The 22,607-nt window shown below is 43.3% G+C and overlaps 10 non-coding genes across 10 annotated transcripts; all 10 read right to left on the reverse strand.

Moving 5' to 3' along the window:
* Positions 1-13,466: 13,466 nt before the first annotated feature.
* Positions 13,467-13,539, reverse strand: trnav-cac (transfer RNA valine (anticodon CAC)). Its single transcript has one exon. It is a non-coding gene; the product is annotated as a tRNA-Val (tRNA).
* Positions 13,540-14,365: 826 nt separating this feature from the next.
* trnac-gca (transfer RNA cysteine (anticodon GCA)) lies at positions 14,366-14,437 on the reverse strand. Its single transcript has one exon. It is a non-coding gene; the product is annotated as a tRNA-Cys (tRNA).
* Positions 14,438-14,901: 464 nt separating this feature from the next.
* Positions 14,902-14,983, reverse strand: trnas-gcu (transfer RNA serine (anticodon GCU)). Its single transcript has one exon. It is a non-coding gene; the product is annotated as a tRNA-Ser (tRNA).
* Positions 14,984-15,784: 801 nt separating this feature from the next.
* trnav-cac (transfer RNA valine (anticodon CAC)) lies at positions 15,785-15,857 on the reverse strand. The gene has a single exon. It is a non-coding gene; the product is annotated as a tRNA-Val (tRNA).
* Positions 15,858-17,217: 1,360 nt separating this feature from the next.
* Positions 17,218-17,299, reverse strand: trnas-gcu (transfer RNA serine (anticodon GCU)). The gene has a single exon. It is a non-coding gene; the product is annotated as a tRNA-Ser (tRNA).
* Positions 17,300-18,100: 801 nt separating this feature from the next.
* trnav-cac (transfer RNA valine (anticodon CAC)) lies at positions 18,101-18,173 on the reverse strand. Its single transcript has one exon. It is a non-coding gene; the product is annotated as a tRNA-Val (tRNA).
* An 827-nt stretch (positions 18,174-19,000) lies between these two features.
* trnac-gca (transfer RNA cysteine (anticodon GCA)) lies at positions 19,001-19,072 on the reverse strand. Its single transcript has one exon. It is a non-coding gene; the product is annotated as a tRNA-Cys (tRNA).
* A 464-nt stretch (positions 19,073-19,536) lies between these two features.
* On the reverse strand, positions 19,537-19,618 carry trnas-gcu (transfer RNA serine (anticodon GCU)). Its single transcript has one exon. It is a non-coding gene; the product is annotated as a tRNA-Ser (tRNA).
* An 801-nt stretch (positions 19,619-20,419) lies between these two features.
* Positions 20,420-20,492, reverse strand: trnav-cac (transfer RNA valine (anticodon CAC)). The gene has a single exon. It is a non-coding gene; the product is annotated as a tRNA-Val (tRNA).
* Positions 20,493-21,498: 1,006 nt separating this feature from the next.
* trnav-cac (transfer RNA valine (anticodon CAC)) lies at positions 21,499-21,571 on the reverse strand. Its single transcript has one exon. It is a non-coding gene; the product is annotated as a tRNA-Val (tRNA).
* Between the last annotated feature and the right edge of the window lie 1,036 nt (positions 21,572-22,607).

Consider the following 22,607-nt stretch of genomic DNA (forward strand, 5'->3'; position numbering starts at 1 on the left):
ATATTCCAAATTGAGGATAGAGTGTTGGGTTTTGTGAATAAATGTAAATTGATTCTGCAAGTAAATCTGGCTTTAGTTTTAACAATTACATTCAATGGAGTACACTCACTGTGCTGGTATTAAGAGGAAATGAAATAAAAACGTGAAGGCTGTTCTTGGCTCCAATAAAATGATTAAACTTTATTATAACAGACAAACAACATAGAGAAAGACATGTAATGGTGACAGAAACTAAACACTCTCCTTCCAGTCATCCAGGGTCAGTCCTGAGGCTGGACAGTACCACCGCCCCTTCAGCTGGGTGTGTCCAGTTGTTTTATTTTTTTCCTGGCCACACAACTTGCAGGTGTAGTGATACTTTTCTTTTGTTAGCCCCTTCCGTGGGGGTTCCCCTTTGACACTAGCTCCTCATCCACCTTAGCAGCTTTCTTCAGCCTCCAGGCACGTTGCCTTGGCTGGGATGGAAGGCACTCTGTAGGAGCTTGCTGCAATGGAGAAGCTTGTGGATATGGAGGAGCATGTGGATATGGAGGAGCATGTGGATATGGAGGAGCATGTGGATATGGAAGAGCATGCGGAAATGGAGGAGCATGCGGATATGGAGGAGCATGCGGATATGGAGGTGCATGGGGATATGGAGGTGCATGGGGATATGGAGGTGAATGGGGATATGGAGGTGCATGGGGATATGGAGGTGCATGTGTATAGGGAGGTGCATGGGGATATGGAGGAGCATGCAGAAATGGAGAAGCATGTGGAAATGGAGGCGCATGCTGCAACTGAGGAGTTTGCTGGAACAGAGGCGCTGGCCCAAATTGTGGAGGGAACTGGGGAGGTGGAGATGGTGGAGAGAACACAGGCTTGCTTACCGCTAGTGTGCGCTGGCGGGGGAAAGCTTCCCCCTCATGGTTTTCAGGCTCCTCAAATGTCATAGGTTCATGTGCATGTTGCACAGGGGCAGCTGGAAGTGTGTTCACTGCAGGAAGAGGCTCCTTGGCCAGGTACAGCTGTTTGGGAAGTGCAGTGCCTTGCAGCTGCATGTTCCTGTCCTTCCTCTTATCCCTCCTAAGCAGCCTACAAGACATACATTCATTATTTTATACATGTATAAAAGCCTATCCTCCCTCTCTAAGGTTATTACATATTTTCTAACAAGCATGCAGGTGGATGGTTTTTCTTCATGTTAAATCTCGTTGCAAAACGAGATAACTCCATTTTTTTTTATTTTTGAGAAATCTAATTTTTTTGGTTGTGCATTCCAATTAATATCAATTCAACTGCAGTTGGTTTGTTTTCATTTAAACCTTCATAACTTAAAAAATACAGCTAAGTAGCACCATAAAACAAAATAATAACATGATAACATAATAATAAACATGTTTTGACAAAAATGTTAAAAAAAGGGATTTATCTCGTTTTGTAACGAAACTCTTCATATACTGTCTTGACTGTATGGGAAAGGTAAATGAAATAACACATACCATGAAGATACTGTGGTGTTGTTAACCGGCACCAGACTCAGGTTCGTCTGGTTCAGGACAACCATGCTGTCCTCCAGCAGCTGTTTGATGTGGCTGTAGACGCTGACAATGGACTGAGGGATGGGCTTGGTTTTCCCCTTTGCGTCCTTTGGCCTGTTGCATGACTGCTCAAACTCTTTTGCAAGTCTGAGGCAAACACAGTCACTGACCCTATGTATTCCGGGGTCCTGGGCTGCTTGGCCGTGAATCATGTATAGTCTGTGGGAGAGAAGGATGATATTTTCTGGACTGTGAACAAGGATGTAAAGTGATGAAGAACTAAGTTACAATGTCAAGGCGGTGATGGTGCGATTCAAGTCAACTAGGTAGGCTGCAAGGGCATCAACTGCCTCCCATCCCACAACGCCCCTCGAGTCACATTGGCTGGTCTGAAAAGTGATAAGTGAGAAAAAGAAAAAAACAAGCAAATTAATGTACACTCTTGTTTCTAATATGTGAGCAATGCTGATTTTATATTTATTTACCTAATTAAAATGTAACCACATTTACTTAACATAAGTTAAATAAGTTAAATATTGCGTTTTTGAGTAAGGTGTTACAGAAAGTGTTTCTGACCTCTGTGATGAGGGGTCCGGGTTCAGTGTCACCCTCCACAGCACTTGGAGGATCACCAGCCCCTATCTCAGCTGAATGGCAGACAATATCAGGCATGGTAATATGTGAGCAATGCTGATTTTATATTTAGTTACCTTATTAAAATGTAACCACATTTACTTAAAATAAGTTAAATATTGCGTTTTTGAGTAAGGTGTTACAGAAAGTGTTTCTGACCTCTGTGATGAGGGGTCCGGGTTCAGTGTCACCCTCCACAGCACTTGGAGGATCACCAGCCCCTATCTCAGCTGAATGGCAGACAATGTCAGGCATGCTGATGGTGTCATCTGGTTCATCCTCCTCCTCCTCAAGCACCTGCGAGGGGATTTCGGAGACCTGTGATGGAGCCAGCAGGTCACCTCTGTTGGTCTGGGCCAATAAATATTCCACTGCTATACGCTCACCTGTAACCAGTGTAAACACAAAATGAAGAAAGGACATACATTCACTATGGCATAACACAAATGTAACTGTGAGAATTATGCTGGTGATTAAAAGCATCCAAAATAAATCAAAACTCAGTAAAATATATTATATATATATGTAAGGGATAATCCACGGCTAGCCATGCATTAAAGGGTTTTAATGCACGACGAAGAACCACCCGACGCGTAGCATTAAAACCCTTTAATGCATGGCTAGCCGTGGATTATCCCGCTTATACCTTGGCTATTTGCCAAGTTAAAGCTGTAATGAATGTTTACAGTGTACATTTTTTAACAGACGGGTAAAAATGACGGTCATTTTCTTAAATTAAGGCTCGCACTCCATCCGCTTTAAATAAAGTAGTGCTGAAATAAAACCTGCACACTTTAAAGAGAGACGAGCTTATGTCTCGCTCGCTCTCTCTGCAAGTGTAACTGTGTTACTATGGTTACCAATGTTTATAGTAGCAGATTATTTCTAACTGTAATTAAACTGACTGGAACTACCTGTGCATTAAACAGTTTTAATGCACACCTTCCAGCCAATCAGAATCGAGTATTTAAACAGACCATGGTATAATTTGTTATATTTTATCGTCTGAGTGCAGTCACCCTTTGCCTAGAAATTGCAAAATACGCATGTCATTGTCATGATTCTGCCCTCTTGTCCTTTGGTTAATCTAGTCTTGAGGCAGAATCATGACAGACCCATGTTTTGTGTAGGATCACGTGGTCTCAGTATAGTTTTTATTAGACCATGTGTTTCCCTTGTCCTGTCACTTTTACCCCGCTCCCTTGTCATCCTCTCATCCTGATTGTTTAATCATGATCACCTGTCGTCCTCATTATTTTCTCCCCTATTTATAGTCCTTGTGATTTTGTGTTCATGGCGTGATCGTCTGTCAGGGTTGAGCAGGAGACGAACCCAAGCGCAGACACAGGTGAGGATAACACTGAAACTTTATTTACAGAAAACAGAAAAACAAAAACCCACGAGGGGGCAAACCAGCACAAAACAAGGCAGAGTACGTAAGAGCGACTGAACAATAAACTGAAGTAACAAAACAAAGCAGGACTAGAATAAACACTAAGCAAAATATAGAATTCAAACTTGACTTTAGAATACAGACAGTACTTGACTTAACTAGACTGAATAATGACAGCAACAGACAGGAACAAGGCAAGACGATCACGCAATGAACACAAAATCACAAGGACTATAAATAGGGGAGGAAATTATGAGGACTACAGGTGATCATGATTAAACAATCAGGTTGAGAGGATGACAAGGGAGCGGGGTAAAAGTGACAGGACAAGGGAAACACGTGGTCTAATAAAAACTATACTGAGACCATGTGATCCTACACAAAACATGGGTCTGTCATGATTCTGCCTCAAGACTAGATTAACCAAAGGACAAGAGGGCAGAATCATGACAGTCATGTTTTCAAAATTTTCAATTTTAAAGAGTATAGGAGTTCACATTTAATCTGGGCTCTTATTGGCTGCTTTTTTCAATATTCAGTGAAAGTCATCATTCTAAAATAAAATGTTACTTTTCTAGTAACAGAAATTAATCAGTAAAGTAAAAGTAATTTCAAGCATTTAACCATACCCCTTCAGATTAAATGATTTTGAAGATCATAACATTTTAGTCAAGTGAGCCTAAACTTTTGAACAGTAGTGTAGGCACATCCTTATCCTACATAAATAGCATGTTTTTCACAGCCAAGAAATGCATGTCCTCTGAGTAGGGGGGTGCTTAAGAAAAAAAGAGGAGAGGATGTAATACTCTGGTAAACCAGTGTTGCTCTAAGATCTCTCTTACCAGTAGGTTTCCCGGGTGGGGTGATCTCTGGCACCAGATCACAACCATGGACGCGCTGGCTTAAGTTGTTAAGGTGGGAAATCAAGCGAACATCAAAGCTTCTTAGGGACGAGGCCCCCTCCACATCTACTGCCTCCTTAGCCCGACCCATGTTCCATCTTGATGCCCCCTCGAGCATGTACATTTGCATATGTACAGCATTGCACCTCCAGCCTAAGAAACAAAATACTCTGTTCAGTGAACCATTATTGTAAAGGTAATACATATGAATACCCGGCAGTGGTAATTGTGTTATTTTGAATAATTACAACACATTCTCTGTCATAACAGAAAATAACAATTAAAAAAGATATACAATACAGTATGTCTTGATGCAAATGTACCTGGAATAAAAGCACACTGATGTCGGTGAAAACTCTCCAGGGAGGAGGACCCCCTACCACACCTAAGGATGTCCAGCTCTTTGCCGCCCTTTTGGAGTGTCCCCACCTTTGTGTACATTGCAACACCTGCAGGGTCTTGGAGGCACTCCAGGTGCTTCTGCTGCACTTTCCACACGTGGCGCATGCTGTCATGGCTCACCATACACAGCCCTGTGGTGTCTGTCAGCTCCCATACTGATTCCAGCAGCCCTGAAATCATGCTCCGCATCTCCTCCACTCCACGCGTTCTCCTCCTGCAGTGTCTCTTTAATTCCCCTAGGCTGATAGTGGCCATGAGCTGTTCTTCAGTGGGAGTATGTCCGCTGTGGCTGCTCTTCCACTCTGCTCTCTTGGCCTCCTTCAGGCGTTGCACATCCTCCTGGTCCCATTCAAAAACGCAGGAGGAAAGCTTGGCACAAAAGGTGCCATAGAGAGGGTGGTGTTCTGTAGTGAGGCCGCAGTTAAAGCGTCTCATGAAATGGAAGCTGTCTAAGCGCACTGCAGACCTCCATGGGTGAAAGAGCTTAGCCACTGAAGACACACCTGTAAAAAACAACGATTCAGCATAACATAGACCACAACACCTGTACTGTGTGTGTGTGTGTGTGTGTGTGTGTGTGTGTGTGTGTGTGTGTGTGTGTGTGTGTGTGCGTGCGAGAGAGAGAGAAAGAGAGAGAGAGAGAGAGAGAGAGAGAGAGAGAGAGAGAGAGAGAGAGAGAGAGAGAGAGAGAGAGAGAGAGAGAGAGAGAGAGAGAGAGAGAGGGAGAAATTTTCACCCACCTGACTGGCTGCAGCAATCCCGGTCAACATAGATGACCTCAGGTTCAGCTTGGCCCGCATTCTTGTACCGAGTGACGATGCCTTGGCACAACTCTTCCAACCCTGCACCTTCACCCGTCGTCAGAACAGAGTTCAACACCTGGCCAAACTCGTTGCCGATGTTTGTCAACCATGCAGCACTGTCCCCGATCTCGCCAGCCAGCTTTTTGGTGATCTGTAAAACAAACACAAGCACTAAGAAGTAAACCAATTTCCTGTTTTGTTGTAATTATACATATTTTATTTTATATACTTTTTTACTGTTGAAACCCTAACCTTCTTTGTTGAATCCATTTTAAGAATTCTACCATAGGTAGAAGTCAGGCTCGGACTGGTAATCTGTACAACCGGGCAAATGCCCGGTGGGCCGCTCGACATGTGGGCCGGTGGCCTCCGAGATTTATTTTTTTTTCATGCCAAAATGTTTAAGTTATTTATTTTCGGCCCGTCATGTATAAATGCAGTTGCATTTGGCTTTGGGGGCGGGTGATAGGAAAATATTTTCGGCTTCTTCATGACAGGTTCAGTGTGTGTTACGATCGCGCACCCATGCCCCACCCCTCAAATGGATTTGTCCAAGCACCCGCTGGGTTTATGTGGAAATATACAGTGATGATAGCGCATCATTTAGCCTTGCACTTAAGAAAAATCATTATGGACAACAGAGGCTCCAAAAAGAAGAAAGGGGGAGCGGAGAAGATCCGCGAGAAAAAGTCGCCCAGGTATATTAACAACCGCCCAAATATATCTGTCATAACTTTTTTTTTGTTCTTCCGTGATAATGACACTATTTGATAATGACATTTGAGTGCGAGCACGTGTCTCTTCCAACGAGTTCGGTATGTGTTCGCGTGCTCTCTGTTTCTCTATGAATTGGCTGTGAGCCGAGGCAAGCTCAGTGTCACGTTGTGTCCATGTTTCTGAACTTGAGCGGAGTTGTATGCATTAGAGGTCTTCACGGAGGACCCATACAGTTCCGGGTCTATGTTTTAAAGGGGCAGTTGGGTCTGGGTCGGTCCCAGTTTAATTATGCTACTTCGGGTCCTGGGTCTGATCGACCAGTCGGCGCTAATGCGTTAAAGCTCTGTGCCCGGTTGCATGAAACTCCTTAAGTGAGGGTTTCCCTGAGGGAGAAAAAATCCCTGAGGTAAGGGATTTATTTAAGAGCGTTGCAACAAAGGTCTTAACTGTCACCCTTACCTAAGTGTTGATACTAAGTATTTTACGATAGTCTCTGCCAAAACACGGCAGCAGAGAAGCAGTTGCTACGGTTACAAAATCTCACAGCGTAAACAAATCAATGCACGCAGCTCAACAGGCGGCGAATTTGTGTACAATGAAACATCGCAAATAACAGACTGTAAAGTGCCGCATGCATGAATACTCAAAGTAATTCAAACTGGAAACACTTTATTTTGACGGACGATCAAACCGCCATTCTTCTGATAAATGCGCATCACTTTTCTCTAGGGATTATTTCGATTGTTAGAAATGCGCGTTTGTGCTTCATTTTCTTAAAAAAAAACATAAAATCAGCCATCGTGTGTGACGTTAAGGGACCTGTTTTAGTCCCTTAAGTTTTTAAGGGAAAATGGGACTTAAGGACTTTGTAGCAACGCATAGCATGACTTAAGGTAATACTTTAGCATTCAAGGGTAAATACTTATTGACAGCCTTAAGGTTCACTTAAGGGTTTTTCTTGCAACCCATTTTTTATTAAGGGTACCCTTAACCTTATATTTAAGGGATTTCTTAGCTTAAGGACTTTCATGCAACCGGGCACTGGTTTCTATGGCTATAACAACTGGCTCTTGTTTTGAAAGTCACAATGCACTTCTTTCTTATATTTTTATAAATATTATTAATTAACCATCTTTGCTTTCTGAGCAAACATTTTAGATATAAGAGATGGTAATCTTTTAATCTGCAAGAGAGAAATAGAAAGAGAGGCACTTTTACTGCTTCTGCTCTATCTAATATAAAGTGAAGAAAGCTACACCATTATAACACCGGTCACATTTATAATCTATAGACCTATTTATAATCTATAGACCTGCACTGTCTATCATTAATATACTTTACATATTATTGTATTCAATAGAGTTTGATAAAAGGGGTCATCTACACAAGTATTGCTTCATATAACAGTGCAAAAATAGTCAAGTGTTTTTGTGGTGCTTCGACAAACAGTGTCAGCTTTGTTCATGGCAAAGAGAGTTTGAGGTGGTTGAATTTTAACTATACTGTGAAATTAATATAAATGCAAATCAAATCAAAGCATTGGGTTAGAGGGGCGATTTTGGTATCGGTGGGCTTGTGTGTGGAGTGGGGGGCGGGTGTCGTCGGTCCAGTGGTGGGCCGTTCCACAAGGAAATTGCCAGGGCCGAATTTTGTTCCCAGTCCGACCCTGGTAGAAGTGATCACTCCCTTCATTTCATCCACATGGCTGAGGATTTCATTGGAATGGACCGTCTCAAACCATTGAGCAAGTGGAAGGGGCCTGAAGGGTGGTGGAGGAAGATATACAGCTGCAGAGGGGACGAAGGTAGCCATCTTACTATGACGCTCACAGTCTGAGAGGTAGCGGATGGTCTGCCGAGCCCACTCCTCGCTGTGCGCTTCCTCTATTGCAGACTGGAAGTAGGAGGAACTGTTTCCAATGGTCCTGGGCTTCAGGAAAGTCATGCATTTCCTGTCCAGAGCCAGCTGTGTTGTGAGGACAGCGGGGAACATGCTCCTGTGTGCCACATCCACCTGGGAGAGCATATCCTGGCTCCATGGGCAGACCGGCTGAGAGCACTTGCTGCAACGTGGATAGTCCCCTCCCACTAGGTAGTAGCGGCTATCCACATCAATTACCTCCCTTATCTTTCTGTAGATCCCGGAGCTGTTCATTTTCCGGGAACATTTTGGGCATTTTAAAAGAATTCCCCACATCCTCATTGGTGCCCAGATCAACATCCTCTGCCGGTAGCACCACCCAGGCTCAGGAGGAGATGGTTTGGGCTTCAGTGGGGGGTGAAACCAGCAGGCTTGGATTTTTTGTTTCAGCTGGCCTGTAGGCTCATATAGGCATTTGGAAATCCACACCTGATCTGCTTCCTGGACTACTCTTCGAAACTGCTCAGGAAGAAAACCTTTCCAATTGATTGAAGTTGGTTTTGAAGTTGGTGGAGTTGCAGTGTGGTGTGGTGTGGCAGAGCTACTTGAAGGAGGGAGCAGAGATGGCGTTGTCTTTGATGGTAGAACTTTTGTGGTGGTAGTGCTTTTGTAGTTTTTCGGGGGTGGCTTTTGCGGTGATGGCACAATTAATGCTGTATAGTGAGCCGTTTGGATGTGATTCAAAAGACCAAGAGTACCCTGCACCTTGGCCCCACAGGTGTCACACATCTCCTCCACATGGTGGTCAGACAGGTGCTCTGCAAATTTGTCTCCCTCCACAAGCTGGTTGCACTTGTAGCACTGCACTTTCTGTCCTGCCACTGATGCCCCTGCCTCTGTGTCTCCTCTCCCTGCCACTGTGTGGTCTTGGACTCCTCCTGCCTCTGTGTCTCCTCTCCCTGCCTCTGTGTGGTCTCCGACTCCTCCTGCCTCTGTGTCTCCTCTTGCTGCCTCTGTTTTGTCTTGAACTCACCCTGCCTCTGTGTCTCCTCTACATGTCTCCATGCCTCCTCTCCCTACCTCCATGCTGACTTGGACTCGCCCTGCCTCCGTCTCAACTACTCCTGCCTCACTGGACCCAGCACCTGATGACAGATCTGCTGGCTGGGGAGGAGTACAAAAAGAGGGCCATACACTAATAAAGAATCCTACACTACTAGTTTTCTCCAGAATTGTACAGATATATATATATTGTTCAATAAATAAATCCACATCCCTTACGAAAATTAAACATGGTTTTACTACAGTTAAAACAAAAAAAACATGGTTACTGTAGTAAAACCATGGTTTTGCTGATAGTAATCAATACACCAAAAAAACACACTTAATACACTTTTACCACAATAAAACCATGGTTAATTTTCGTAAGGGATGCTACAATGACTATCATGACTTAAAGGAAAATTTCAGTATTTAGCACTTTGAGTCTCTTTTCTGGTTTGTTTTGGATGACCTAGAGTGGTTGACAAAGAAATTTTGAAGATCGACTTTTTCACTTTTTCGTTAATGTTGCAAAACAAGTAACTTAGCGAAATACAGTTTCTGTGGTGTTTTTTATTTGGCATTGTCAAAATTTCGGTATCCACCACTCTAGTTCATCCAAAACAAACCAGAAAAGAGACTCCTAGATTATGTTAATTCTTTGCAAAAAACCCTTTGTTCTTTCAAAAATATGTGCTCATTCATGTGTCATTACTTCCACCTACTAATCAAAGTATTCTCGTAAGTGTAGAATCTGCTATTCAGAATACATACTGGCGAGTCCCTCAAATGGCTGAATACATGTTGCGCCTTCATCTTTGAAATACTTTCGCTTCGCCTTTCGCGAAAGAATACATACTGGCGAGTCCCTCAAATGGCTGAATACATGTTGCGACCTTAAAATATTTTTGGGAGCATTTGTGCGACAGCCCATTTTGTTGTGGTGCGACTTGATTTAGATTGTGATGCTGCGTGCTGCTGTCCCAGGTTCAGTGTTCTCTCCAACGTTACATAACCAATCAAATTTCACCATTAAGTTCTTGCGTTTAATAAAGACCGCAGATTGGCTAATATGAGCGTCAGTCATTCCTTGTTGCCGTGCTACGTTGGTACGTGAAGCGCGAAACGTGAAAGAGGAACCCCGAGCATGACGAGAACGAGCCGACTACAGCCAATGTTACTACTGTAATTAATGACGACGATCCGGATTCACATGCGACTCCACCACCGGAAAATAAGACTTGACGTTAAACCTTTCGGAGAGAGTGGCTTAAAGATTTCAAGTATCTCCGCTATGAAAATGGGTCGGTGTAACTTACTGTGTTTATTGTAAATACTGTAAAACGGCGTTGGTGGCAAAATCAAAACATTTTAAGAAGTGTCATGACAATTGTGTCCATTATTGATGGAGGCACCGACCTGTCTGTCAAAGAGTGTTTGATAGTGTATGTGCGCATGCGCTGGTGAATGGACATCCGACAAACATCCTTGTGGTCCATGTTGATGTGGAACACGACAATGCTGATGGTATGATTTTATAGTATTTTTTAAAACATTGCCTATTTAGTAGTAATAGCATCCTGGTAATGCAGTTATCAATAACAATATATATATTAGCCTTCTATATTACGGTCACTTTTGTAATGTCCCAATTAATCAGTGTTTTACGTGTTTGCTAGATTTTCTATTGTAATCTTAATCATTTTACCTGTAATAGGTAAATTATTATTGCCATACTATTTCAACAGCATTTGGGTATTAATTTAGGAATCTATGCAGCAAAAAAAAAATTGTAAATAAAATAGAAGACCAAATTTTAAATGCTGGCCATAGGATGTGTAAAGCCTGGTGGTGGTGTTTTATTTTTAATAAAATAAATCTACTATATACATTGTAGTTGTGGTGCTTTTTAATTTTTGGATGGATGCGCCTACATTTTTCCCGGTGCTCCTAACTCTTTAAAGTTGGGAGCACCAGTGCTACCAAATAAAAAAGTTAATTTTGAGCCCTGCAAACAGATCCTTAGTAGAATGGCTCTGCAGGGGGCAAGCATCAATTCTCTCCAAGGCCTTTTTCCATTTCTTGGCCCCTGGCCGTTTGCCAGTTGAAAAGTGGTATTGGCCCCGAGCATATTTGAAGCAGATGTCCCTCCAGTAACTATCTGGCTTTCCTGTCTTAGTCATCTGAAAACATTAAACAAAAAATAAGTTAAGGTCAAGCTAGACTATGTGTGTAGACAGACAAACAGAGCAGAGGAAATTATACTTGTATGTGTGTATGTTATGTAGGTAGGTAGGTATGTTTGCATGATTGTTTTATAGTTGTTGTGAAGCAATTTGAAAATTTATGTTTTAAAAGGTACTATATACGTTATTTAAAAGGTACTATATAATAAATTAACACATCTGCGCACATCTGTTCGCTCTGCTCAAACACAAAACCAGGCTCCATTACCGGAGGGGATGAAACTTGCCACAACTATTACATATCTTATGGCTTTTCCCGAGAAATCGACAGTTTATATGGCAAATAAACAAATAAATATATGTTTAAAAGTATGTTCCTCTGCCTCCTTCTGGTAAAATAATGTTTATAGATGGTTTACAAAGTATTTATTAACTATTTAACAAGGTATTATAGTAATCTGTTGCAACCTTATAATAACCACCCAGATAATGTTTATAGACACATAACTTTACAAACCAACTACTAGTAACCCTTAACAAAGTGATAGGAATATCTGGTCCGCCTATGTAATGTTGAAGATGTTTTAAAAATGGTTTCTTAAAGATTTACACACATTGTTATTAACCATTACCCGATAAGTTACCTTATACATTATATGACGAATATAACTGTAACTGTTAATTTACAGCACAACTTATAATTAGTAAACATTATTAATTATAATTTCATTGTTTGTTTACAGTAAAAAGACTGTTTGCTAACAGTTAAATGACAATTAATGTTAATTAAAGATTAATTAACAATCAATTTACCATCTATTAATGATGGTTATTATAAGCGGCCACGTAATAAGAACGTTGAAATACAATTTGAATATCATGCTAACGGGACGGGAAATGAAATCGTTTATTGATTTGTGTTTTATGAGTGTTGCTTTTATGCGTATTAATTAATTTTCCAAACCTTTATCCCGTGTTTTGAGTTGATGCGGTGAAAAAATGGCCGCCACGCTAAAGCGATAACCACGCCCCCTCCCGCGTCACAACGACTACGTCACTGTCCGGACCTGTGTTAGGACCTCGTTTGAAATTCTTTGATCTCGTTAGGAATGTGTTCGGACCTGGTTAGGAGCTGGTTCAGATCTCGTTCGGATGTTTGGACCTCGGAGGCAGTCCAGACACTGGTGGGTACGGCCACCTCGTCACGTGAAACTTTGTCGGAACCCCTGCGGTTGGGCATTGTGCGATTCCTAAATTACCAGCAAGTACGTAGTAGTGTGAATCAAATAGTTTCCGTTGTTGATTTAATTAAACGTTACCTTTTTGAAAGTGTTCATTTTGGCCTAACTGAAGGTAAACGCCTGAAGAGAACTGTGAATGAGCAATCCATCGCCTTAGACATGTTTAGAGATATTATCAAGGATTGACCTTTATTTGATTGGGGTTCTTTTTCAAAATTGTTTTCAACGGATTTCAACATGAAACAGACAAAAAACAAACGAGACATTCAAGACTTTATGTAAAGGGAACAAGAGGTTTTCATTGGCTTATCTACACAGCCAACTGGCTGGGTAATGTTGACTAAACCTCAGTACACTTTCCTGTCTTACGTTCAACTAACACTAACCGACGATCAGGTTTAAAATAACATGCATCAAACTGATGTAACTGTTGAGGTACTTAAATCAACATGACCAAAACCCTGTCATATCTCTAACAAAGTGTTTATTTCAGTCGAACCGAGGACTTTTTGTGATAACCACATCACCACAGAAACCTGTTCGTGTGGATTCTTTGGTTATTTTGATAGATTTAGCCACACATTTTCTCTCTGTGCAACACTCCCCAAAGGGGCAATGCTTTTCGCCCACTTGCGAACTGGCCACCTTTCACGCGTGAAGCGAATGTGATGGGCGGAACTGTGTGTAACTTTAAAAGTGCTTCATGACACAAGGAGTAACGTGTCTCAAGAGAGGCTTTTAACTTGCAGCGTATCAAAAGGAACGCGTTGTTTCTGCCCGGTTTCAAACCGAGGACCTTTCGCGTGTGAGGCGAACGTGATAACCACTACACTACCGAAACCTACACGCTGTGGTACTTGGTTGTATAAACGGATTTTGGCACATATTTTGCGATCGCTTGAAGGAACCGCACAAACTGTATTAGAAAGGCGGCGCATTTCCCAGGAATGCATGGATGCTGATTCTGAAACTGGCAAACAGCCACACACTTCTTAGTTCGGGTATCTCACCGATTTGTTTCAGACGTGAAGTGTGAGCAGTCAAGTCGCAGCTCTGCGATCTGACCGAATTGTGCAGGTATCTCCAAACCTGCTTCTGGTCGGCTACCTTCCTGCAGACTTCAGTTTCAACACACCTTCAACACACCTCTCTGTAATTATCAAGCAACCCTGAAAACCTTGATAAGCTGCTTCAGCTATGTTTCATTGGGGTTGGAGCTAAAATCTGCAGGGCGGAAGCTCACCAGGAGCAGGGTCGGAGACCCCTGGTAGAGTGTGAGCATGCAATTCGTGAGCTTTGGCTTCATGTCGCATGGGATTTACTCGTTAAGTGTAGGTTGGCATTTAGCCACGACTGTGCTGAAATGGCACAGTGTATGCTCGTCTTTAGCGTAGTACATGGGTCGGCAACGCCGGTCCAGAAGTGCTGCAGTCCTGGAGATTTTACTTCCAACCCTGATTAAACCTCATCCACCTGCAGTTCTCAGGTGACCCTTTAGACCTTGGTTAGCCTGTTCATGTGTGCTTGATTTGAGCTGGAGCTAAACTCTGCAGGACTGCTGCACTCCAGGACCGACGTTTGCCTACCCCTATGTTAAAAGGATCCAGGATGAACTTTGAGTAAGAAATATTAGCGCGCCAAACGACGGACATACAGGCGTATAGCCAAGGGGGCACCCGGATTTGAAGCGGGGACCTCTTGATCTGCAGTCAAATGCTCTACCACTGAGCTATACCCCCTCACAGAAGACATGTGGCTGAAGAATTGAAAAAGCATCATGTGTTATACTTCACCACAGTTAAAGCTGTCGTGATAATGTCCAAGTGAACCGTTAGACTGCCCTATTTGCGTTTCAACGCTTTAGCACTGACCTATAGAAATTGTGCTAGAGAAAACGTATGTTTTTAACCATTCCGCTAATGTTTTTCAGTTGTTATGATTACTGTTTTGTTCCTCTTTCATCAAACATCAACAAAGGAACCACTCAACCCTGTCTTTACCACTTTCTAGACAGTTGGCACAAAGCATGGACTTTAGAGTCTGAAAACACTCAAGTGTCCGCCAGAGACTCTGGCGAGTAAGCACTTCAAAACTGGTGAAAAGAAAACACACTGATTTCTCTTCTCCTAGAGGTGTGGGAAACAACGTAACCATCGGCAATGTGGCATGTTAAAGACAGTTCAACTTCACAACGACAGACAGACGACGAGGATTGGATTCGAACCCACGCGTGCAGAGCACAATGGATTAGCAGTCCATCGCCTTAACCACTCGGCCACCTCGTCACGTGAAACTTTGTCGTAACCCCTGCGGTTGGGCATTGTGCGATTCCTAAATTACCAGCAAGTACGTAGTAGTGTGAATCAAATAGTTTCCGTTGTTGATTTAATTAAACGTTACCTTTTTGAAAGTGTTCATTTTGGCCTAACGGAAGGTAAACGCCTGAAGAGAACTGTGCATGAGCAATCCATCGCCTTAGACATGTTTAGAGATATTATCAAGGATTGACCTTTATTTGATTGGGGTTCTTTTTCAAAATTGTTTTCAACGGATTTCAACATGAAACAGACAAAAAACAAACGAGACATTCAAGACTTTATGTAAAGGGAACAAGAGGTTTTCATTGGCTTGTCTACACAGCCAACTGGCTGGGTAATGTTGACTAAACCTCAGTACACTTTCCTGTCTTACGTTCAACTAACACTAACCGACGATCAGGTTTAAAATAACGTGCATCAAACTGATGTAACTGTTGAGGTACTTAAATTAACATGACCAAAACCCTGTCATATCTCTAACAAAGTGTTTCAGTCGAACCGAGGACTTTTTGTGATAACCACAACACCACAGAAACCTGTTCGTGTGGATTCTTTGGTTATTTTGATAGATTTAGCCACACATTTTCTCTCTGTGCAACACTCCCCAAAGGGGCAATGCTTTTCGCCCACTTGCGAACTGGCCACCTTTCACGCGTGAAGCGAATGTGATGGGCGGAACTGTGTGTAACTTTAAAAGTGCTTCATGACACAAGGAGTAACGTGTCTCAAGAGAGGCTTTTAACTTGCAGCGTATCAAAAGGGACGCGCTGTTTCTGCCCGGTTTCGAACCGAGGACCTTTCGCGTGTGAGGCGAACGTGATAACCACTACACTACACAAACCTACACGCTGTGGTACTTGGTTGTATAAACGGATTTTGCCACATATTTTGCGATCGCTTGAAGGAACCCCACAAACTGTATGAGAAAGGCGGCGCATTTCCCAGGAATGCATGGATGCTGATTCTGAAACTGGCAAACAGCCACACACTTCTTAGTTCGGGTATCTCACCGATTTGTTTCAGACGTGAAGTGTGAGCAGTCAAGTCGCAGCTGTGCGATCTGACCGAATTGTGCAGATATCTCCAAACCTGCTTCTGGTCGGCTACCTTCCTGCAGACTTCAGTTTCAACACACCTCCAACACACCTCTCTGTAATTATCAAGCAACCCTGAAAACCTTGATAAGGTGCTTCAGCTATGTTTCATTGGGGTTGGAGCTAAAATCTGCAGGGCGGAAGCTCACCAGGAGCAGGGTCGGAGACCCCTGGTAGAGTGTGAGCATGCAATTCGTGAGCTTTGGCTTCACGTCGCATGGGACTTACTCGTTAAGTGTAGGTTGGCATTTAGCCACGACTGTGCTGAAATGGCACAGTGTATGCTCGTCTTTAGCGTAGTACAGGGGTCGGCAACGCCGGTCCAGAAGTGCTGCAGTCCTGGAGATTTTACTTCCAACCCTGATTAAACCTCATCCACCTGTAGTTCTCAGGTGACCCTTTAGACCTTGGTTAGCCTGTTCATGTGTGCTTGATTTGAGCTGGAGCTAAACTCTGCAGGACTGCTGCACTCCAGGACCGAGGTTTGCCTACCCCTATGTTAAAAGGATCCAGGATGAACTTTGAATAAGAAATATTAGCGCGCCAAACGACGGACATACAGGCGTATAGCCAAGGGGGCACCCGATTTGTTTCAGACGTGAAGTGTGAGCAGTCAAATGCTCTACCACTGAGCTATACCCCCTCACAGAAGACATGTGGCTGAAGAATTGAAAAAGCATCATGTGTTATACTTCACCACAGTTAAAGCTGTCGTGATAATGTCCAAGTGAACCGTTAGACTGCCCTATTTGCGTTTCAACGCTTTAGCACTGACCTATAGAAATTGTGCTAGAGAAAACGTATGTTTTTAACCATTCCGCTAATGTTTTTCAGTTGTTATGATTACTGTTTTGTTCCTCTTTCATCAAACATCAACAAAGGAACCATTCAACCCTGTCTTTACCACTTTCTAGACAGTTGGCAGAAAGCATGGACTTTAGAGTCTGAAAACACTCAAGTGTCCGCCAGAGACTCTGGCGAGTAAGCACTTCAAAACTGGTGAAAAGAAAACACACTGATTTCTCTTCTCCTAGAGGTGTGGGAAACAACGTAACCATCGGCAATGTGGCATGTTAAAGACAGTTCAACTTCACAACGACAGACAGACGACGAGGATGGGATTCGAACCCACGCGTGCAGAGCACAATGGATTAGCAGTGCATCGCCTTAACCACTCGGACACCTCGTCACGTGAAACTTTGTCGGAACCCCTGCGGTTCGGCATTGTGCGATTCCTAAATTACCAGCAAGTACGTAGTAGTGTGAATCAAATAGTTTCCGTTGTTGATTTAATTAAACGTTACCTTTTTGAAAGTGTTCATTTTGGCCTAACGGAAGGTAAACGCCTGAAGAGAACTGTGCATGAGCAATCCATCGCCTTAGACATGTTTAGAGATATTATCAAGGATTGACCTTTATTTGATTGGGGTTCTTTTTCAAAATTGTTTTCAACAGATTTCAACATGAAACAGACAAAAAACAAACGAGACATTCAAGACTTTATGTAAAGGGAACAAGAGGTTTTCATTGGCTTGTCTACACAGCCAACTGGCTGGGTAATGTTGACTAAACCTCAGTACACTTTCCTGTCTTACGTTCAACTAACACTAACCGACGATCAGGTTTAAAATAACGTGCATCAAACTGATGTAACTGTTGAGGTACTTAAATTAACATGACCAAAACCCTGTCATATCTCTAACAAAGTGTTTCAGTCGAACCGAGGACTTTTTGTGATAACCACAACACCACAGAAACCTGTTCGTGTGGATTCTTTGGTTATTTTGATAGATTTAGCCACACATTTTCTCTCTGTGCAACACTCCCCAAAGGGGCAATGCTTTTCGCCCACTTGCGAACTGGCCACCTTTCACGCGTGAAGCGAATGTGATGGGCGGAACTGTGTGTAACTTTAAAAGTGCTTCATGACACAAGGAGTAACGTGTCTCAAGAGAGGCTTTTAACTTGCAGCGTATCAAAAGGGACGTGCTGTTTCTGCCCGGTTTCGAACCGAGGACCTTTAGCGTGTGAGGCGAACGTGATAACCACTACACTACAGAAACCTACACGCTGTGGTACTTGGTTGTATAAACGGATTTTGCCACATATTTTGACATCGCTAGAAGTGACCTGCACAAACTGTATGAGAAAGGCGGCGCATTTCCCAGGAATGCATGGATGCTGATTCTGAAACTGGCAAACAGCCACACACTTCTTAGTTCGGGTATCTCACCGATTTGTTTCAGACGTGAAGTGTGAGCAGTCAAGTCGCAGCTGTGCGATCTGACCGAATTGTGCAGGTATCTCCAAACCTGCTTCTGGTCGGCTACCTTCCTGCAGACTTCAGTTTTAACACACCTCCAACACACCTCTCTGTAATTATCAAGCAACCCTGAAAACCTTGATAAGCTGCTTCAGCTATGTTTCATTGGGGTTGGAGCTAAAATCTGCAGGGCGGAAGCTCACCAGGAGCAGGGTCGGACACCCCTGGTAGAGTGTGAGCATGCAATTCGTGAGCTTTGGCTTCACGTCGCATGGGATTTACTCGTTAAGTGTAGGTTAGCATTTAGCCACGACTGTGCTGAAATGGCACAGTGTATGCTCGTCTTTAGCGTAGTACAGGGGTCGGCAACGCCGGTCCAGAAGTGCTGCAGTCCTGGAGATTTTACTTCCAACCCTGATTAAACCTCATCCACCTGTAGTTCTCAGGTGACCCTTTAGACCTTGGTTAGCCTGTTCATGTGTGCTTGATTTGAGCTGGAGCTAAACTCTGCAGGACTGCTGCACTCCAGGACCGACGTTTGCCTACCCCTATGTTAAAAGGATCCAGGATGAACTTTGAGTAAGAAATATTAGCGCGTCAAACGACGGACATACAGGCGTATAGCCAAGGGGGCACCCGGATTTGAACCGGGGACCTCTTGATCTGCAGTCAAATGCTCTACCACTGAGCTATACCCCCTCACAGAAGACTTGTGGCTGAAGAATTGAAAAAGCATCATGTGTTATACTTCACCACAGTTAAAGCTGTCGTGATAATGTCCAAGTGAACCGTTAGACTGCCCTGTTTGCGTTTCAACGCTTTAGCACTGACCTATAGAAATTGTGCTAGAGAAAACGTATGTTTTTAACCATTCCGCTAATGTTTTTCAGTTGTTATGATTACTGTTTTGTTCCTCTTTCATCAAACATCAACAAAGGAACCACTCAACCCTGTCTTTACCACTTTCTAGACAGTTGGCACAAAGCATGGACTTTAGAGTCTGAAAACACTCAAGTGTCCGCCAGAGACTCTGGCGAGTAAGCACTTCAAAACTGGTGAAAAGAAAACACACTGATTTCTCTTCTCCTAGAGGTGTGGGAAACAACGTAACCATCGGCAATGTGGCATGTTAAAGACAGTTCAACTTCACAACGACAGACAGACGACGAGGATGGGATTCGAACCCACGCGTGCAGAGCACAATGGATTAGCAGTCCATCGCCTTAACCACTCGGCCACCTCGTCACGTGAAACTTTGTCGTAACCCCTGCGGTTGGGCATTGTGCGATTCCTAAATTACCAGCAAGTACGTAGTAGTGTGAATCAAATAGTTTCCGTTGTTGATTTAATTAAACGTTACCTTTTTGAAAGTGTTCATTTTGGCCTAACGGAAGGTAAACGCCTGAAGAGAACTGTGCATGAGCAATCCATCGCCTTAGACATGTTTAGAGATATTATCAAGGATTGACCTTTATTTGATTGGGGTTCTTTTTCAAAATTGTTTTCAACAGATTTCAACATGAAACAGACAAAAAACAAACGAGACATTCAAGACTTTATGTAAAGGGAACAAGAGGTTTTCATTGGCTTGTCTACACAGCCAACTGGCTGGGTAATGTTGACTAAACCTCAGTACACTTTCCTGTCTTACGTTCAACTAACACTAACCGACGATCAGGTTTAAAATAACGTGCATCAAACTGATGTAACTGTTGAGCTACTTAAATTAACATGACCAAAACCCTGTCATATCTCTAACAAAGTGTTTCAGTCGAACCGAGGACTTTTTGTGATAACCACAACACCACAGAAACCTGTTCGTGTGGATTCTTTGGTTATTTTGATAGATTTAGCCACACATTTTCTCTCTGTGCAACACTCCCCAAAGGGGCAATGCTTTTCGCCCACTTGCGAACTGGCCAAATTTCACGCGTGAAGCGAATGTGATGGGCGGAACTGTGTGTAACTTTAAAAGTGCTTCATGACACAAGGAGTAACGTGTCTCAAGAGAGGCTTTTAACTTGCAGCGTATCAAAAGGAACGCGCTGTTTCTGCCCGGTTTCGAACCGAGGACCTTTCGCGTGTGAGGCGAACGTGATAACCACTACACTACAGAAACCTACACGCTGTGGTACTTCCAGTGTGGTACGATCGCTTGAAGGAACCGCACAAACTGTATGAGAAAGGCGGCGCATTTCCCAGGAATGCATGGATGCTGATTCTGAAACTGGCAAACAGCCACACACTTCTTAGTTCGGGTATCTCACCGATTTGTTTCAGACGTGAAGTGTGAGCAGTCAAGTCGCAGCTCTGCGATCTGACCGAATTGTGCAGGTATCTCCAAACCTGCGGTTGGGCATTGTGCGATTCCTAAATTACCAGCAAGTACGTAGTAGTGTGAATCAAATAGTTTCCGTTGTTGATTTAATTAAACGTTACCTTTTTGAAAGTGTTCATTTTGGCCTAACGGAAGGTAAACGCCTGAAGAGAACTGTGCATGAGCAATCCATCGCCTTAGACATGTTTAGAGATATTATCAAGGATTGACCTTTATTTGATTGGGGTTCTTTTTCAAAATTGTTTTCAACGGATTTCAACATGAAACAGACAAAAAACAAACGAGACATTCAAGACTTTATGTAAAGGGAACAAGAGGTTTTCATTGGCTTGTCTACACAGCCAACTGGCTGGGTAATGTTGACTAAACCTCAGTACACTTTCCTGTCTTACGTTCAACTAACACTAACCGACGATCAGGTTTAAAATAACGTGCATCAAACTGATGTAACTGTTGAGGTACTTAAATTAACATGACCAAAACCCTGTCATATCTCTAACAAAGTGTTTCAGTCGAACCGAGGACTTTTTGTGATAACCACAACACCACAGAAACCTGTTCGTGTGGATTCTTTGGTTATTTTGATAGATTTAGCCACACATTTTCTCTCTGTGCAACACTCCCCAAAGGGGCAATGCTTTTCGCCCACTTGCGAACTGGCCACCTTTCACGCGTGAAGCGAATGTGATGGGCGGAACTGTGTGTAACTTTAAAAGTGCTTCATGACACAAGGAGTAACGTGTCTCAAGAGAGGCTTTTAACTTGCAGCGTATCAAAAGGGACGCGCTGTTTCTGCCCGGTTTCAAACCGAGGACCTTTCGCGTGTGAGGCGAACGTGATAACCACTACACTACACAAACCTACACGCTGTGGTACTTGGTTGTATAAACGGATTTTGCCACATATTTTGCGATCGCTTGAAGGAACCCCACAAACTGTATGAGAAAGGCGGCGCATTTCCCAGGAATGCATGGATGCTGATTCTGAAACTGGCAAACAGCCACACACTTCTTAGTTCGGGTATCTCACCGATTTGTTTCAGACGTGAAGTGTGAGCAGTCAAGTCGCAGCTGTGCGATCTGACCGAATTGTGCAGATATCTCCAAACCTGCTTCTGGTCGGCTACCTTCCTGCAGACTTCAGTTTCAACACACCTCCAACACACCTCTCTGTAATTATCAAGCAACCCTGAAAACCTTGATAAGGTGCTTCAGCTATGTTTCATTGGGGTTGGAGCTAAAATCTGCAGGGCGGAAGCTCACCAGGAGCAGGGTCGGAGACCCCTGGTAGAGTGTGAGCATGCAATTCGTGAGCTTTGGCTTCACGTCGCATGGGACTTACTCGTTAAGTGTAGGTTGGCATTTAGCCACGACTGTGCTGAAATGGCACAGTGTATGCTCGTCTTTAGCGTAGTACAGGGGTCGGCAACGCCGGTCCAGAAGTGCTGCAGTCCTGGAGATTTTACTTCCAACCCTGATTAAACCTCATCCACCTGTAGTTCTCAGGTGACCCTTTAGACCTTGGTTAGCCTGTTCATGTGTGCTTGATTTGAGCTGGAGCTAAACTCTGCAGGACTGCTGCACTCCAGGACCGAGGTTTGCCTACCCCTATGTTAAAAGGATCCAGGATGAACTTTGAATAAGAAATATTAGCGCGCCAAACGACGGACATACAGGCGTATAGCCAAGGGGGCACCCGATTTGTTTCAGACGTGAAGTGTGAGCAGTCAAATGCTCTACCACTGAGCTATACCCCCTCACAGAAGACATGTGGCTGAAGAATTGAAAAAGCATCATGTGTTATACTTCACCACAGTTAAAGCTGTCGTGATAATGTCCAAGTGAACCGTTAGACTGCCCTATTTGCGTTTCAACGCTTTAGCACTGACCTATAGAA

This window comes from Paramisgurnus dabryanus, chromosome 14 (assembly GCF_030506205.2).
Source record: "Paramisgurnus dabryanus chromosome 14, PD_genome_1.1, whole genome shotgun sequence".
Lineage (NCBI taxonomy): Eukaryota > Metazoa > Chordata > Actinopteri > Cypriniformes > Cobitidae > Paramisgurnus > Paramisgurnus dabryanus.